The sequence below is a fragment of the Tachysurus vachellii genome, chromosome 23, assembly GCF_030014155.1.
Source record: "Tachysurus vachellii isolate PV-2020 chromosome 23, HZAU_Pvac_v1, whole genome shotgun sequence".
Classification (NCBI taxonomy): domain Eukaryota; kingdom Metazoa; phylum Chordata; class Actinopteri; order Siluriformes; family Bagridae; genus Tachysurus; species Tachysurus vachellii.
The window spans coordinates 5293294-5312214 of NC_083482.1; the positions used below are offsets into that span (position 1 = coordinate 5293294).

The 18921-nt window shown below is 38.0% G+C and overlaps 1 protein-coding gene across 1 annotated transcript in view; it reads left to right on the forward strand.

Annotated features, from left to right (window-relative positions):
* ptpn5 (protein tyrosine phosphatase non-receptor type 5) overlaps positions 1-18921 on the forward strand; it is a 551551-nt gene that overhangs the window by 468828 nt on the left and 63802 nt on the right. Inside the window, exon 2 of the mRNA XM_060859760.1 lies at positions 13153-13318. The gene's annotated coding sequence lies outside the window, so the exon portion shown is untranslated. The remainder of the gene's footprint in view (positions 1-13152; positions 13319-18921) is intronic.

An 18921-nucleotide genomic window follows, 5' to 3' on the forward strand; every position in this document is an offset into this window, starting at 1 on the left:
TGCTGTTTTGTCATTGGTTTTCCCAAATGTGGTTTAGCCCAAGCCCAAGTGTGCACTGGGCATAAGGAATTCACCCTTTGCTGATCTGGTAATATAGATCAGGGAATATAATGTTCCTAGCTCAAGAGGAACAATACAATTAATGGCACAAATGTAGGGTTTAGTTTCACAACCTCTGCATCCCCCTGCATAAATTGCATACATTCAGAATGCACAAAAAGTGCATGAATTTTACTCACACCCTTCGATAAAGCCAAGACCAATAGCAGAAAAGAAAAGTAACAGTAGTGTCAACAGAAAAGAAAAGTAACAGTAGTGGGGAAAGTGCAGTTACAAGAGGAGCTAATTAGATGCAAGAGCAGTGGCTTACAAAAAAGAGTTACAGTGGACAGGGTGGGAAAACATTGAGTAAAGGCTTCATAATGAGAGCTTTCATGGTATTTTCCTCCAACTACCCATGACTCTAAATCAGCAAATACCCATATTGCTCACACTGTGTGTATACACATACACACAAGTGTAATATTTTAATATCTCATGTACACCTCAACTCAGTACTGAACAGACACTTCATACCTGCTTGTTAATTTTGGACTTTTTTGTACAGGCCTCACATTCTGATTCTGTTTTTGTGAAACACATAAACACAACATGTCAGTCTGCAAGACAAGACTCACCCAGGGAGATACACAAAGTCAAACAGCACCATATTCAGTAATACTCATGGTTTTGTCATGAACCAAAATTGATCCTTTTTTAAACTGGAGATTTGTGGTTTACCTGATCTTCCAGTGCACATTGCTGTAGCTCATTATCCCATTAGAACATACTGAATTTTATTTTTGCTGTTAGAACAGCCCTTCTCCTAATTAGTCTAAAATGCAGTGAGGCTTGGGCCCACACAATAATTAGAATGGGGAAAACACCATGGAGACTTTTGGAAGCTGTGATAATGCAAACATCGGAGACCTATAAAACACTTTATGGTCTTATACTGCAGAACCTGAGCTTTTTTGATTAAAGCTATAAAAGTTATGGAACAGCTTTCCAGTTAGTGTTTGTGACTTGGAAAATGTCTGAACACATTTATTTAGTCAAGCTTTTTATGAGTAGTTTTTTTTAGGTAAAGAAGCAGATCTGGAGGGTTCATGATTATAAAGTGTTTTAGTAAAAGTGATTTTAATGGAGGATTGGGTGCTGTCACCCCTCTACTCTCACGTTCACTCAGGTTTGCTGATGATGGAGTGGTTGGCTCTCCCTTTTAGTTAGCTAGTCTTGCCGGTGTCTGCACATTGATCTTAATTAGTAGATGATCACAAGCATACCTGATATGCTTTATTCTCTCTCAGGGCTATGTACAGGACATTTCCTCACAATTTGATAGATAAAGTAATTTAGCTCAAGATATGCTTAGTTGGTAGATTCCTAACTAAATAAAACAGTGCTGTATCTCAAGCAAAACTGTAAATATATTTGAACTTAGTATTAGTTAAGACATGTGAACATTTGTGCAACAAGCTTATTGTTTCTTTTTTTAAATTAATATTATTTGTTTGCTATATTCTTCAAAGGAGAAAGATCTGACAGTTTTGCTCTTTTTTCACATCCTGCAGTTTATGTAGACATCCTGTATCCTCTGTAAGTTTAGCTCATTCTCCATTCACTGACATGAGAATGGAACAAATCTATACCTATACCAACTCACATTTAATAAAAGCCCACCAATTCACTATTTCAAAAAATTAGAATACTTCATAAGACCAATAAAATTTTTTTTAGTGAATTGTTGGCCTTCTGGAAAGTATGTTAATTTACTGTATATGTACGTGGTATGGGCTCCTTTTGCTTTAATTACTGCATCAATTCAGCATGGCATGGAGGTGATCAATCTGTGTGGCACTGCTGAGGTGGTATATCTATATATGGAAGCCTAGGTTTCTTTGTCAGTGGCCTTCAGCTCATCTGCATTTTTTAGTATCTTGTTTCTTATTTTCCTCTTGACAATACCCCATAGACTCTCTATGGATTTCAGGTCTGGTGAGTTTGCTGGCCAGTCAAGCACTCCAACACTATTGTCATTTAATCAACTTTTAACCAAATCTTGCTGGAAAATGAAATCAGCGTCTTTAAAAAGCTGGCCGGCAGAAGGAAGCAAGAAGTGCTTTAAAATGTCTTGATAAAAGGGTAAACACCGGCAGATGACCCCAAATCATCACAGACTGTATAAACTTAACACTGGACTTCAAGCAACTTGGGCTATGAGCTTCTCCACCCTTCCTCCAGACTCTAGGACCTTGGTTTCCAAATGAAATGCAAAACTTGCTCTCATTTGAAAAGAGGACTTTGGACCACTGGGCAACAGTCCAGTTTATCTTCTCCTTAACCCAGCTAAGATGCCACTGCCATTGTCTGTGGTTCAGGAGTGGCTTAACAAGAGGAACACGACAAGTGTAGCCAAATTCCTTGACACGTCTGTGTGGGGTGGCTCTTGATGACTTGACCCCAGCCTCAGTCCATTCCTTGTAAAGTTCACCTGCCCCTTTTCCACCGAGGCAGTTTGAGTGCTGGTTCGGAGACAGACCCTAATTTAGAACCGGTTCTTTCTTTTTCGACAGCCAAAGCACCGGCTCTGAACCAGGAAAAGTGGTTCACCAAAATGCTGCTGGTCTAGACTTAAGAACCGCTTGCGTCTGGTGGCTGTGGGCGGGGCTATGGGCGGGGTTACTGTTAACGCATTTGATAATGTACCTTAAGTATACTAATGTTTAATACACTTTTACTTTACTGCAATATGATCAATTATCAGCACACATGATAGTAGGTTGCTACATGCTAAGGCTAAATTTTTCTGTGTTAAGGATATGTACTGTATATGAATAATGTTATGTACTTTCTTGATTACAACCTCCGTTTATACAAATTACATGGAGCTGCATGTACACGTTAGATTCACCGTGTTTGGATGCCAATGTAGGTTCACAAAGCCATGAACATTAACAGTAAAGCAACATCCGCCATTGTTGATGTTGTGTTTGTGTTTGCTGCTGCTGCACTAACGTTGCTGGGAAACATGACACGTATACAGTGACATCAGACTCAGCTCTGTGATGGCTCTCTAACCAATGGAAGGCAAACTGGTTCTTAGAAAGTTCGCCAACACTTTGAACCAACACCAGAACTAGCTCTGAACCAGCACCCGGTTCTTTTTGGTGGAAAAAAATTCTGGGCACTAAATTCTTGAATTGATTTTGCTTTTCGCTTCTCTCAGTTGGTGGTCTTTTTCTTCCACATTTTTTCCTTCCACTCAACTTTCTGTTAACATGCTTGGATACAGCACTCTGAACAGCCAGCTTCTTTGGCAATGAATGATTGTGGCTTACCCTACAGTACTTATGATTGTCTTCTGGACAACTGTCAGATCAGCAGTCTTCCCCATTATTGTGTAGCCTAGTGAATCAAATTGTGAGACCATTTTGATGGCTCATGAAACCTTTCCAGGTGTTTTGATTTGATTAGCGGACTGGCATCTCACCATATTCTAATGTTTTGAGATAATGAATATGTTGGATTTTTTAAATGTGAGCCAAAATCATCACAATTAAATTACTTCAGTTTGTGTGTACTGAATTTATATAATACAATAGTTTCACTATTTTAGTTGAATTACTGAAATAAATGAACTTTTCTAATTTGAGATGCACCTGTATGTGTATGAAGATGGAATTGTGATCGCTGTAACTTTGTGACAGATGTTGTGCTAGATAGGCTTTTTTGGGCAATTCAGAAATTACTGATCTACTAGGATTTCTCACACAGAATGGTGTGGAAAAAAATAAAATAAATTAAAAATATTGGATGAGTGTCAGTGCAACTCATCCAGCGGATTCACCAACTAACATTTGCAGCATGCTGTACACCTGTGGGCAAGTTTCCACAGGAAAACAGGAAATTAAGCAGCATCCCCCTTTAGACATTAATTTACATTAATTGTGAACAATCTGGGCCTGTTGTTTGTGAGCAAATCAGAACATATTATTGTAAATGAACAATAATTCTGGAGCTGGGATCTAAAATTCTGAGGAGTTAAAAATTGGCTGGAATATGTCTGACAAAGTCATGTTTGTATACAATATGTGACATCAACTCATACTGAGCTTAGTACAGTGCCACAAGGAATATGCAACTGTATCTGGTAGAATACACTATTAAATATTTTTGTACTTTAAATGCTGTGTTCCATCTAAGGTTGTAAATATATAATTAAACAGTACATGACTGATATATGTGGGGCTCCTCTTAGGACAAGATCAGAGCAAGTGTGTGAGTGTTTTATACATATCTTAAGACATATAGTGGAAATTCATATTAAATTAGCATTATTTTCCCTATGTTTTTACATCATGAAAATCTATAAGGCTTTATATGGTATGTACTGTAGGTCAAATATGACATATGATTGATATGTGATGATATGACATATGATACACTAATATTATGTAATTTGTATATGTGGCTTTTGCAGCATATATGTCACATATTTTTAACAAACGTTTTCATATGGACAATGTCCATAGCTTTGGATTCCCCTCATTTTCCAGCTTCAAAATGGCTTGATTTTCTTATATAGACAGCTTTCTGATCTTTATGTTGGATTATTCTTTTTAACAATAAATATACTCTTCACAGGTAAAACTAAAGGTTTCATTCTCAGAACCAGGAGTTGATGTTTAGAGCTATTTACTGTTTAAATTATCAGTATAAAAGGACACAACACATTTTGCTAAATTCAAACTTTATCCTATATCCCCTAACTCTATCCTCTGCATTTTCTACTCTAGCACCAATTAACTTGATGTCCTCTTTTAACACATCCATCCATTTTTGCCTCTTGACCTCTTACCTGGCAACTACTGTACATCTCCAACATCCTTTTACCAATATAACCAGTCTCCATCCTCTGCACATGTCCAAACCATCTCAACCTAGCCTCTCCGACCTTGTCCCTAAAACAGCCAACCTGAGCTGTCCCTCTGGTGTGCTTGTTTCTAATCCTGTCCATCCTTGTCACCCCTAAAGAGAACCTCAACATCCTCACCTCTGCTACTGTACCTCCATATCTGCTTTATGTAATTTCCTTACTTCTAGAGTCTCTAACTGTATGGGTCTCACTACTGTCTTGCACACCTTTCCTTTGATTCTTGCTGACACTATTCTTTTACACAACACTTCTGACCCAGATGTGGGACAGTAGGTGGATTGGGTGCAGAGAAGATTATCCAGGCATACTGCCAAATTAATGTAGATAAAATATCTACTATATAATTTAATGATTTTAATTAGGAAATAAGTTTAGTCTCCTATGGGGAGTAGAGCATTCTTTTCACTGATCTGATATTATTATTTACAGTGTCTTGCAAAGATATTCATACCCGTGTATTTGTATTCACCCCCTCTAAATAAATACTTTGGAGAACCACCTTTCACTGCAATTAGAGCTGCAAGTCTTTTGCCACTCTTCTTTGCAAAATATCTTAAGCTCAGTCAGGGCTTGATTTTTGAACAGCAATTTTCATGTCTTGCCACAGATTCTCAAATGGATTTAGGTCTGAACTTTGATTGGGCCATTCTAACACATAAATATACTTTGATTTAAAATATTCCATTGTAGCTCTGACTGTATGTTTAGGGTCAATGTCCTGCTGGAAGGTGAACCTCCGCTGCAGTCTCAAGTCTTTTGAAGACTCTAACAGGTTTTTATCTAATATTGCCATGTATTTGGCTCCATCCTTCTTCCCATCAACTCTGACCCTGTCCCTGCTGAAGAAGGGTGTATTCAAGGTAATGTGCAATATTAGGTTTCTGCCACACATAGCACTTTGCATTTAGGCAAAAAAGTTTAATTTTGGTCTTGTCTGACCAGAGCACCTTCTTCCACATGTTTGCTGTGTCCCCCACATGGCTTGTCACAGACTTCAAACGGGATTTCTTGTGGCTTTCTTTCAGCAAAGGCTTTCTTCTTTCCACTCATTCAAAAAGGCCAGATTTGTGGATGACAAATAGATGTCCTGTTTGTTCACTGTCTTTGTATGTTGTATGCTGTTTATTTACTAGTTGACTTCTGAAGGCAATTGGTTATAGTGGATTTTAGTTAGGGGCATTAGAGTAAAGGGGGCTGAATACAAATGCATGCCACACTTTTCAGTTATTTATTTGTAAAAATAAAATTGGACAACATTTATCATTTTCCTTCCACTTCACAATTATGTGCCACTTTGTGTTGGTCTATCACATAAAATCCCAATAAAATACATTTTTGATGTTGAAGAGTGTGGCCACCTTTATGAGTGGGCCTAATTACGTTCTCATTCACCTGTACTGTGACTGGAATGGAAACAACTGCTTTTCCAGATTATCAAAATGTATATAAAAGTCTCCAACACTTAAAAGACACAGGTAAATTTTAGTTGAAATCAGGAATTTCACAAGGAATTCATACTATGGACCCAGAGGTCTGTAAATAATAATTTGTGGACCCGACTGATTAGACTGCATCAACTCCTTCTGTGCCAGTTAGACAGGGCTGATAATTGTCCCTGGGACGACTTGCTTAATTTAATGCTACATACTTATTTCCTTTAGTTCTTATAAACACAATATATATCAATAACTCACTCACTCACTCATTTTCTACCGCTTATCCAATATATCAATAACTGTTTCATTAAAAATAAGTGTTCGGATATTTAACAGTTCTAGCTTCATATCAAATGTGTTGGATCTGCATTAACAATGTGTTGGATCTCCTTTAACAATGGCAATAAGTTACATTCACTGAGGAGAGAAAACCTGTTAGATACATGAGGCAGAGAGAATTGATGAAGGCCCTAATGCTGGAATTGGGGGTTACTAACTATGACTAAAGCCCTATTCGTACGGGATTAGTTTTATGTGGGGACGTGGGGGTAAAGTAATTATTACCAGAGCTTCTCTGTGATTTTAGTCCCGTCCGAATGTGCCATCTCGGTAATCATTACAGACATTAGCCCTATTCGGACGGGATTAGTTTTACGTGGGGACGTGGAGTAATGCAATTTTACCTCAGGATGTCTGTAATATTAATTGGCCAATTCGCACGGGACAAGACATCTCAGTAAAACTAGCAGAAGTGGGAGGGGTAACTCACTTTACACACCAAAGTAACCTCCTTGTCGTCATGTGCGTATGATGTTGCTTCCTGTTATCACGTGCGCAAACAGACAACATGGCGCTTCCATGCTTGCAAAACGTGCCAAAAACTACTTTTAAACAGGAAATGATGGAATTTTACCGTACACATTTACAGCGGGTCTATTCGGACGGGATTAGTATTACCTGAGGTAATTTTTCCGGACCTTTTTACAGAAGGTAAAAGTCGCCGTAATCTTTACTGACATTGTCTGTAATGATTACCGAGATGGCACATTCAGATGGGACAAAAATCACCGAGAAGCTCTGGTAATAATTACTTTACCCCACGTCCCCACGTAAAACTAATCCCGTCCGAATAGGGCTATTGTCAGTAAAGAATACGGTGACTTTTACCTTCTGTAAAAAGGAAAAATAACCTCAGGTAATACTAATCCCGTCCGAATAGACCCGCTGTAAATATGTACGGTAAAATTCCATCATTTCCTGTTTAAAAGTAGTTTTTGCAAGCATGGAGGCGTCATGTTGTCTGTTTGCGCACATGATAACAGGAAGCAATGTCATACGCACATGACGATAAGGAGGTTACTGTGGTGCGTAAAGCGAGTTACCTCCCACTTCTGCTAGTTTTACTGAGATGTCTTGTCCCGTGCGAATTGGCCAATTAATATTACAGACATCCTGAGGTAAAATTGCATTACTCCACATCCCCACGTAAAACTAATCCCATCCGAATAGGGCTTAAGGCAGTAGAATTTCCCCTACAGAAACTACATTGCTCTTAATCTCGCTATCCATCTCTACAGATTGAATGTGAAATTTGAATGAAATTTAATGAAATTTTCTGTGGCTTGATGAAGCAAGTAATGATTTTTGGATTTGAGTGGACAGATCGGTTGCCAATAATTTTGTGATTCCACTTATTTTGGCGGTCGAAGAATGTGATGTCATCAGAATATGTACTGTGTAACACAGTTTTCCTCATTGTTCTGAGCATTTTTATGTCACATGTCTATGTTGTGAGTGGATAGATAGGGTTCTAGTCCTTTAAGAGTTGATTGGATAGATAGGTTCAAGTGTATAGGTAAAAGAATTGAGAATTTCCTTTTCAACCACAGTGATTGAGAGAGCTGTAGAGAAGAAGAGCATCAGCCCTGAACACCAGCAATTCCCCTTGCCCTCATTCCCACCACACAGGCATGTGTGTGAGCTGAGCCAGGATTCTAAGGTTCTTTCAACATATGTCAATAAGAACTTTTTGGATATTCGATCTGAGTTTGGTGGAAGTAGCTTGAAAGCTTGACGAGTAATAAAACTCCAATTCTTAATAGAATTCTATGGGAATTTCGATTATGTACTTAAGTCAGACCAGTGTGAACAATTTGGCTGTGTTTGGTGCATATAGCGTAAAAGCTCTAGGAGGATTAGTGTTTAGAATTTAATTGTCTAAGAAAAATAATCTTTAAAGCAAAACAGAATGCTAGCATTTTTAAGCCAATATAATCACTGATTGAACCTATTTGGCAGAGTTTTTTTCAAGAAAAAACAAAATGTCACCTTGTTCCCTTCTATGTAACCTGGTTCCCTGAGAAGGGAACAAGATGCTGGGTCAGTGCTGACGCTATGGGAATGCTTCTATAAGGAAGCTGTGTGCACACACACCAGTTTAATGGCTTGTGAAAAACGTGACGAAGTGATTACGCACCAGCAAGTCCATATAAGGGCATCTACGTTACATTACTTCAGCTTCTATTTGTCTAAAGGAAGCGTGAGAGGACACCTGTGGCATGGCCAGTGATGCAGCATCTCGTTCCCTTCTCATACGTAACCTGGTGTAGTTCCCTTTTCGAGGGAACTCGACGCTGAATGACGCAAATTGGGAACAGAACATCAATAGCACCGCGGGACCTGGGACCCGGCAGTTGGGCTGCTTTTGAAACACTGTTGCTGTGATGGCTGCTTTTGAAACACTGCTTCATAAAACTTCGAAACTTTTACAAACCTTTTTTCCCGAATCATTGACTCGGAGTGTGTATCAAATTACTACAGTCAAACTGTCTACTACAGTTTTCACAGATTTTGGGTCAGTTTTATTCTGAATGTTAATGAAAATGTAATGTGTCAAATTTGGTTTGACACATTACTGCTCTCTTTATTATGTGCCGTTATTACCTGATGTTAAATCCTGCCAGATTTTATTTTATATTTTATATTGCGTTGGCAGAATGTATATTGTGCTATAAGTGAAATTTTTTTTTAAATGACCAAGGTCAATGGTTTTTGAGAGTTTGGAATATAATACTATTAATATTGATATAATTAATATATATATATATATAGAGAATTAAAAGTGAGATGTACCTTCTTCCTGTTGCGACACTTGTGATCCAAGCACCTGCAAGTAGCTGATGGGCAAAAATCTGGCAGAGGTGAAACATTTGGTGGACCAAACCAAGGTATGTATAAAATCTTTCACCCCAAATCTTCCAGGCCTCTAAATGCCAAAAAGTGTTGGGATCATTTTTAATCAAACCTAAAAGCTATGTGTGTAAATGACATTCAAACGACATTCAAATAAGTCATTTAATTTATTTTAAGCAAGGCAAAAGGACAAAAAGATGCTCTGGTGGACATAATAATTAATGATTCACACACATTTTCTGTGGTGGCATATGAGTGCTTCTGGACTTTTGTGAAGCAGATTGACCCAGCATATGTGATTCCTACAAGGAATGGACTGAAGGACATGCACGCTGCAAGGTATAACGTGACAAAGAGAATTTAATGGAGGAGGTGAAAAGTGCCATCACTGTAAATCTGACTTAAACAGTGAACCACTGGAGCTTTTGGAAAAAGTTTTTTCTAAAGCAGGAGAGGTTCTGTGCAAGAAAAGAAATCATTTAAGTGCTAAAACTCTATAACAACTTCTGTTCTTAAATAAAAATATATAATGAAATATATGTCTTGTTTTCATTCTTGCCACAGATTTATTTTTGTAAAATATAAGTTCACTTTCACACAAACGCTTATACGGCTTGAAACATCATGCAAAAAAAATGCAGCTTATCTTATTACCCAAGAGTTCTGTTTTTCATCTCATAACCTTATGACTCCTGAGTCATAACATTACACCTTCACTTTGCATGTGTTGCTTTCATGACACACACGTGAGAGTAATTAAAAAGGTAGCATGATAGTAATTGCATGTAAATGGTCTTAACAAGAAAAACTTAACTAATTCACTAATATTTAATATTATTTAATGGTTTGCAAATTATACTGAATTGAAAACATTACACTGTTGTGAAAATATTTTTAAATGTTTTGTAAAAGGTGCCATTATCTTTGGTCCTAGATCTCTTGCCTTTACATTATTTTGTACAACAGATGTTGCCAGCATGTGTTTTTTTTAAAGCTTTGAAACAATTAATAATTTTTGCAACACCACTGGTTCAATTGATTTGAAGCTTCAAAATGCTTAGTTTCTCCCATCAGTACAACATGGCAGCCTCCAGCTCTAAGCTTTCTCCAGATGCCAATGGGGCAGGTTCTAGCACATGGCTCCAAATCAGATTTCATGATGAGGCCAACATGGCAGCCTCCCAAGCTTTGTTCCATGACAAGTCCATGTGCAAGCCTCCCAAGCCCTGCTTCATGGCAAGACTCTTTTGGTGGCCCCCAAGACCTTGTTCCAAATGCTCCCTGCTGAGGACCTGTTCCTGTTCCAGGCCACATCACAGTTCATGCTCCTCCCCCAAGAAACAAAGGCACTGCTCCTAGCCCAGGCCATATCCTAGGCTCTGCTCACACCTCAGGCCATGTACTTTACAATTTATCCTGTTCATTGCATACTACCTTTTTTTAACTTTACCTAATTTTTGGATTTTGTAAAATTTATCGGTCACACACTGATATCCCAATTTTGCCATGTTCCTACCACAACCTTATTTTGAACATGCCCTGCTTTGAAAACCTGTTGTTTTGTTGTTGCCCCTTTCACCTATTTTGGATTTGTTTTTTGGATTTGATTAAGGTTCTCCTGCACTTGTCCTCTCAGCATTACTTTTTTACCCTGAAATTTTATTCAGTTTGCTCTTAGTCAAGCCATAAGAATTAATATTTATAGAATGATATGATTTCTTTGTAGGATTAATTGCTGACTGGCTATGGCATCTTCTTTTAATGCTGTGCAACACTTCAGAGACAGCAAAAATTCAGCTGAATAAAAAGATCAGAGTCTTTCTTCTGCAGGCCTAATATGTCAGTGTTTGGATTTCCTGCTACTGGCAAGATCAATAAATGATGACAACCACTCAATGTCTCAACCTACAATGAGCTGTATACTCCCTAGTTTCTGTATGCCATAATACATTCTGTGGCTAGACATCTGATAATCATAAAAGCTAAACAAACATACAAAAAATATACTGAATGTGTTTACCACCTATCAGCATTTTATTAGAAACAGTATAAATTCTGCCATTCATTTAATATACAAAGCAAACTTTATTTTGACCATTGCAGAGTCCTCCATCACTCTGCAATGTCCTCAAAGCATAACTTTTCCATCACAGCATGGGTGAGGACTCTCTCCATATTTTTTATTCTCTCTCCATATTTTTTGTTTCTTTTCAAGTGCGGTGACTACACTATATATATATATTGTTTATTTAGCAGTGTAGTCACCGCACTTGAAAAGAAACAAAAAATATGGAGAGAGAATAAAAAATATGGAGAGAGTCCTCACCCATGCTGTGATGGAAAAGTTATGCTTTGAGGACATTGCAGAGTGATGGAGGACTATATATATATATATATATATATATATATATATATATATATATATATATATATATATATATATATATATATGATCAAGATCAATAAATGACAAATCGATATGATATTGATATAAGATCAATAAATGACAAATTGTGTAACATTTTGACCAAATGAAAATGCTACATTGTTAATAAAACCGGAAAGAAAATCTACTTATTATTTGCCCTAGCTATTATTTTGAAATACTCTAAATTGGAAAGTAAACACCTTAATTGCCTGGAATTTTATGGCTACATTAAATGTGGGTATGAAACACATGGGATAAGGGTGGAGGAGTGATGTACGAGCTCATGTTCATTTATAATTTTGCATGCGAAAGTTTAATCACAGAGAAGCTATTTGATTAAAACTTTTATTACAGCATGCGATAATATACAGTACATACAGTACTTTTCAACAGAACAAGTTTGTTGTATTTTGCTGTATACAAAAGAAAAGGTCGTTCACCAAATATGGCATTTTTGAATAATTTTTAAGTCTTGCCGCATACAAGAAAGAGCGCAGTAAATTGTGGGTTTTTTTGTACTGTTTTATTTTATTCATTGGCGCTTAAACACCGTTGGAAAATGCCAATTTCTGCCACGAGATGGTAGCAGTGATCTTTACTTTGGAGATTGGCTTCGCTATATTTTTTATTACAGAACGCAAAATACGCACAACATATGGACGTGTAGTTGCTTAATGGAGTCACAGTTGTGGAAGCATAGAATTCCATCATTGTTATAATTCAGCGATCATATAGTCTATGTGTTATCATTAGAATCATAAAGCAATATAAACCGCTGGAAAAAACAGTCTGACTACGAATTTCGGCTGGTAAGAACTAGAGCAGATTCAGGCTTGAGGAAAACATCTATTGAAGTCAAGCTGCTTAAAGGGCATTCACAGATAAACCACAACCCCATCCATTACATCGTTGCCTAGGACACCGACAAGTACAGTTGCTTCCATGCGCCAGTAAAACGCACGCACGCACACGCACACACACACACACACACACACACAAATACAACACCTTACGCGTCATAAACGAAGATAACACGCACGCACAAACCTCCCACCCCCGCAACACTCTCTCTCTCTCTCTCTCTCTCTCTCTCTCTCTCTCTCTCTCTCTCTCCTCAGCGTGCATCTCTGAGTTTAATAGCCTTGGGTGGATAGGTGTTAGGCCCCACTTCGTTATGCAGTCTTTGCAACGTCTTATTGAGGCTCCGAAAGTATTGTTGCGTGAATATTAATGACGACACACGAGGCAATGCGCTCATTGTTACGACCTTTTTTAATCTGAAAGGTAAGTGAATATTTCTGTCGGTCTGCGTAACCGAAGATTTCTTTGTACGCCATAATATTCCAGGGAAACGGTGTAAGCATTTATTTACTGTATATCACATGCATGGCACTGAGTCCTCCGGCGCGTATTCTCAATTGTTATGGTAGTCCTTGAGGTTTAGGCTAAAATGTGTTGCTCTTTTTAAGTAATTACCGAATTTCCTGTTGCTCATACCATCCTAACATTAAAGCCGGTTTTAGTCCTATGCTCATATTTATATTAGTATTTTATACCTATGTGCATGGTCTCATGTGATTTGCTCGACTACCTCTAACGTAGCCAGTGTATTTATAAACTTGGTCATATCTTCATATATTCTAAAGGAACATAGCTAATCCTGAATGAATGCAAACGATGATAATGACACGTTAAGTAATGTAGTACAGCGTGTTGCATAATTTGGGAAACCTTTTTTTTTACAACTTCAATTACATGTTTAGAAAGGCATTTTTATTTGTATGTATACTTACTGCATTTATTTACGCATTCACCCAAACGGGACACCCATTCATCAATGGTTACAATGCATATTAACACACCTACCTGCTTATTATACAGTGTGAAGAATCTGGGGAACCCACAGTAAGCTCTGTGAGAATATGCAAAAATCAACTTAGTATAGGGATTTCAAGACTGATTTTTATTCATCAAATCAAATTTCAATAATAAGAATTGAAAGAAATTGATAAAATTCATCATTTTTTTCCAGATTTTTTAAATTCATAGCCAGTCATTTTGAGAAAAAGAAAACAGTGTGAGCAGATTATGCACAACCAGAGTAAAAACACAACTAAACCACTAAATGTTTAGTAATATTAATTACTTATTTCTTGTGGCATGTATTCACCAGAGGCTTCAGCCTTGAACTCTATTTCCCATCAACCTGACAGACTGCAAAGCATGTAATGTGACCCAGTCACATGTTCAAGTTCATTGGATGTCTAATTAAGCATACATTTTCCCACACACTTTAAAAGACTCATTTACTTAGTTTGCACAAAGTCTCACTTCAACACACTACTGAAGAAGCCATTGTATTGTTGTTTGCTTTTCAGCTTTTAATTATGATTGTTAATTTGATTCCTGTTTTTGCCCTATTTGACTCTGTTTGCTGATTGCCTGACATATGCCTGTTTTTGGATCATGTTGTTTGGATAAGCCTTTTGGATTATGACTGTTGACTGTTCTAATAAACCTACATTTGTATCCAACCCAATCTTCCTCCCTGACAGAAGAAACATGGATGCAGCAGGTCTGCTTAAGCTGCAGCTGGCTCAGAGTAAGCTTGTTAGACACAAGAAAATGCGGGAAGATGAAAGGTTTTGGCTTGTCAAATGGGGGGATGAAACCACACCTAAAGCATCACCTTGAATACAACATTGAGCTCTTGTGCTGCAGAACAAAAACAGTAAGAGTTGTCACTTGCTCTCTATATACCAACATATGATTCTTCAATGTGAACTGTATTATTTCAAATGCCTCAAAGAATCAGGACCAGTATGCAATCACATTCAAGCTCATATTTAAAATGAATTAATCTGTCATCAATTAAGTTATTCTAAAATGATTGCCATGGTCTGCAAAGAGCTAACAAAAAATGCACAGTGTCCTGATCAAGGTATTGATCAGGAGCAGTGTAAAGAAGAATTTCTGAAACATTACGTTGGAAGGCAATCTTCAAGATGTGCAGAAAATGGGACACCATCTTGACATGACCACAAACAGCATATTACTGCAGAATTGATGAACAGAAAAGAAAAGAACTCATGAGGGAAGCTGTAAAGAAATCTAACAGAGTGGAGGAATATCTGGCAAGTACTGGTCACTCTTTGTCACCTAGGGAACAACATGCCTTGGTCAAACCTGGTGGTGAATTATGGTATAGGTCTTGTGTCTCTCTAGCTCAGATTGTTGTTCTAGTCAAGCTAGAGGAAATCTTGGATACCAAATAGCAATTTTTCTGTAAATGCTTCAGATGTTCTTGTTGTTACATGAGCAAATCCCTATATCCATACTCTAAAATCTAGTAGAGAGCCTTTCCAAATGAGTGGAGGTTATTAGAGTGGACGTCACTTCCTGTGTTTGAATCGGACGTCACTTCCTGTGTTTGAATTGTTTGTTGCAAGTTTTTTCTTTTTAGTTAATATTTTATGTTGTCGCTTCCGTTTATTCAATTCTTTAGTTTTCAATCACAGTTAATATTATTCTTCTTCTTCGGGAGATGCATTTTGTTTCCTGTCTTCAAACAGCTAGCAGAGGAAATGCTCTTCAGATCTTTTTAATATTCCGATCTGATTCAAGTCAAAGGTACGTAATCAGTATGGCAAACTTTCAGCTTGTCCAGTGTCTGAGCTGCAGGATGTTTATTAACTCTTCCTCCGTCATTATTTTATTTTATATTATCATTATAATTTTACTTGTGATAGGTATATGTTAGTTAGCTCTCTGACAGAGAAGATTTTAGCTTTAGAGATGCACATCCAGACACTAGAGAGGGATAGCGATAGTAGTATAGTTTCTGTACGGGAAAATCTGGAAGCTTTAGGCGAAGTTAGTAACCCTCCAACTCTGGTGTTAGAGCCCTCACAGCGAGGCGAATGGGTGACGACTCAGTGGCTTAGTCGCAAAACCAAAGCCAACGCTAAGGCTTGCCCACGGGAGCACCACTCCTCTCCACTTCACATGTCTAACAGGTTTGCTCTCCTCTGTGAAGCACCCACTGAGAAACCTGAAAGAGCTTTGGTTAGAGGAGACTATCTTAAGGCATGTGAAATTAGCTAGGCCTTTAGGGGCTCCATCAGCACTGGTTAGGTGTGTTCTGGGACCCAGGGTACCAGACATATCAGGTAATCTAAGCGTCTAAGGCAAGCATAGGTAAGCGAAGGTAGTTTTTGACGTTAATCATAAACACCTTCGTATAATGGCTATATAGTGTATTTTACATACTTTACTACAAAAGCATTTTAGACAGGTGAGAGGAAATGCTGTAAAGTAACAATGATTTCACACACACACACAAACACACACACACACACACACACACACAGAACAAAATTATAAAAGCAACACTTTAGTTTTTGCCCCCATTTTTGATGAGCTGAACTCAAAGGTCTAAGACTTGTTCTATGTACACAAAAGGCCTATTTCTCTCAAATATTGTTCACAAATCAGACTAAATCTGTGTTAGTGAGCACTTCTCCTTAGCTGAGATAATCCTTCCACCTCACAGATGTGGCATATCAAGATGCTTATTAGAAATCATGATTATTGCACAGGTGTGCCTTAGGCTGGCCACAATAAAAGACCACTCTAAAAATGTGCAGTTTTTATCACACAGCACAATGCCACACAAGTTTTGAGGGAACGTGCAGTTGTCATGCTGACTGCAGGAATGTGCACCAGGGCTGTTGCCCATGAATTGAATGTTAATTTCTCTACCATAACCCATCTCCAAAGGCGTTTCTGAGAATTTGACAGTACATCCAACCGGCCTCACAACCGCAGACCAAGTGTAACCACACCAGCCCAGGACCTCCACATCGAGCATCTTCACCTCCAAGATTGTCTGGGTCCAGCCACCCGGACAGCTGCTGCAACAATCGGTTTGCATAACCAAAGAATTTCTGTACCAACTGTCAAAAACCGTCTCGGGGAAGCTCATCTTCATGCTAGTTGTCCTCATTGGGGTCTCGACCTGACTGCAGTTCGTTGTCGTAACCGACTTGAGTGGGCAGATGCTCACATTTGATGGCATCTGGCACTTTGGAAAGGTGTTCTCTTCACGAATGAATCCTGGTTTCCACTGTACAGGGCAGATGGCAGGCAGAGATAGCGTGACAAGATCCTGAGACCCATTGTCATGCCATTCATCCACGACCATCAGCTCATGTTGCAGCATGATAATGCATGGCCCCATGTTGCAAGGGTCTGTACACAAATCCTGAAGCTGTAAACATCCCAGTTCTTGAATGGCCAGCATACTCACCGGACATGTCACCCATTGAGCATGTTTGGGATGCTCTGAATCGGCGTATACAACAGCGCGTTCCAGTTTCTACCAATATCCAGCAACTTTGCACAGCAATTGAAGAGGAGTGGACCAACATTCCACAGGCTACAATCAACAACCTGATCAACTCTATGCGAAGGAGATGTGTTGCACTGCGTGAGGCAAGTGGTGGTCACACCAGATACTGACTGTTTTTCTGACCTTCCTGGACCCCACAATACAGTAAAACTGCACATTTTACAGTGGCTTTTTATTGTGGCCAGCCTAAGGCACACCTGTGCAATAATCATGCTGATACGCAACACCTCTTGAGGTGATTGGATTATCTCAGCAAAGGAGAAGTGCTTACTAACGATTTAGACAGATTTGTGAACAATATTTGAGAGAAATAGGCCTTTTATGTACATAAAAATGTCTTAGGTCTTTGAGTTCAGCTCAAGATAAATGGGGCAAAAACAAAAGTGTTGTGTTTATAATTTTGTTCAGTGTATATACGGTCATGTAAAAAAATTAGGACACTCCATTAAATATTCTGTTCTTTATTAAGAATTGTCAAGTCAATTTCTAATTTCTGATCTTGTTTTAATTTGTACCTATAGACGAAAGTGATGTAATTGCACATAAACAACAAAAATCATTTTGTTATTACTTATTAAAAAAAAAAAATTAACAAAAACGAATATTTGTTTTGAAGAAAAAGTTAGGACACCCTATTCACTAATAGCTAGTAATTCTCCTTTTGGCTGAAATAACCTCAATTAGACATTTTTTGTAGCCATCTAACAGTTTCTAACATCGACTGGAAGAAAGTTTCCCCTAATCTTCAATTTGAGCTATGCAATATTTAAGGAGTTTCTTATATGCACAGTATATTTTAAATCACCCCACAGGATCTAAATAGGATTTAGTGTTCAGTGATGATATTTTAAGGTTTTTAGAAACTTCTTTAAACTTCTTTTTTGTTTAAGAATGTACTTGAATGGCCTTTATTTGAAGAACAGGGATATGTCAAAGTCTGATGTTCATGGCGCGTGTTTGTGGAAGTTACAAAAACAGGAGAGATGTCTGAGGACTGAGAGTTTTTGTTGGTTAACAGACTGAAAAAAGTAACAAGACCATCTCTAAAGAATTTGGACTTTACAAATCTATAGTCAACCAGATTCTGTATTGATAAAACTTTAGACCGTCTCTACTCTCCCCAAAAGTGGTCAACCAACACTCCATTAGCAAGACATGTAATAGTCTGTTGGGTTAGAAAGGAACACAGGGTAATTTCTAAGTAAAGCCAATGAGTTGCAAGGAGAAAGCCACTATTAAGAATATTGCTGCCCATGAAGTTTGCTAAAGATTACTGTACTGTATGTGAACAAGCCAGAGGACTATTGGAAAAATAATTAGGATGAATAAGACCAAAATTAAACTTTTTGGTTTAAATGAGTTATTGTTTTTGAAGAAAGGAAAGTTGCATGCCAGTATAAAAACCTTATATTATCTGTAAAATACGGTGGTGGAAGTATTGCTGTATCTGGGGTAGGACAGCTGGCCACAATTGATG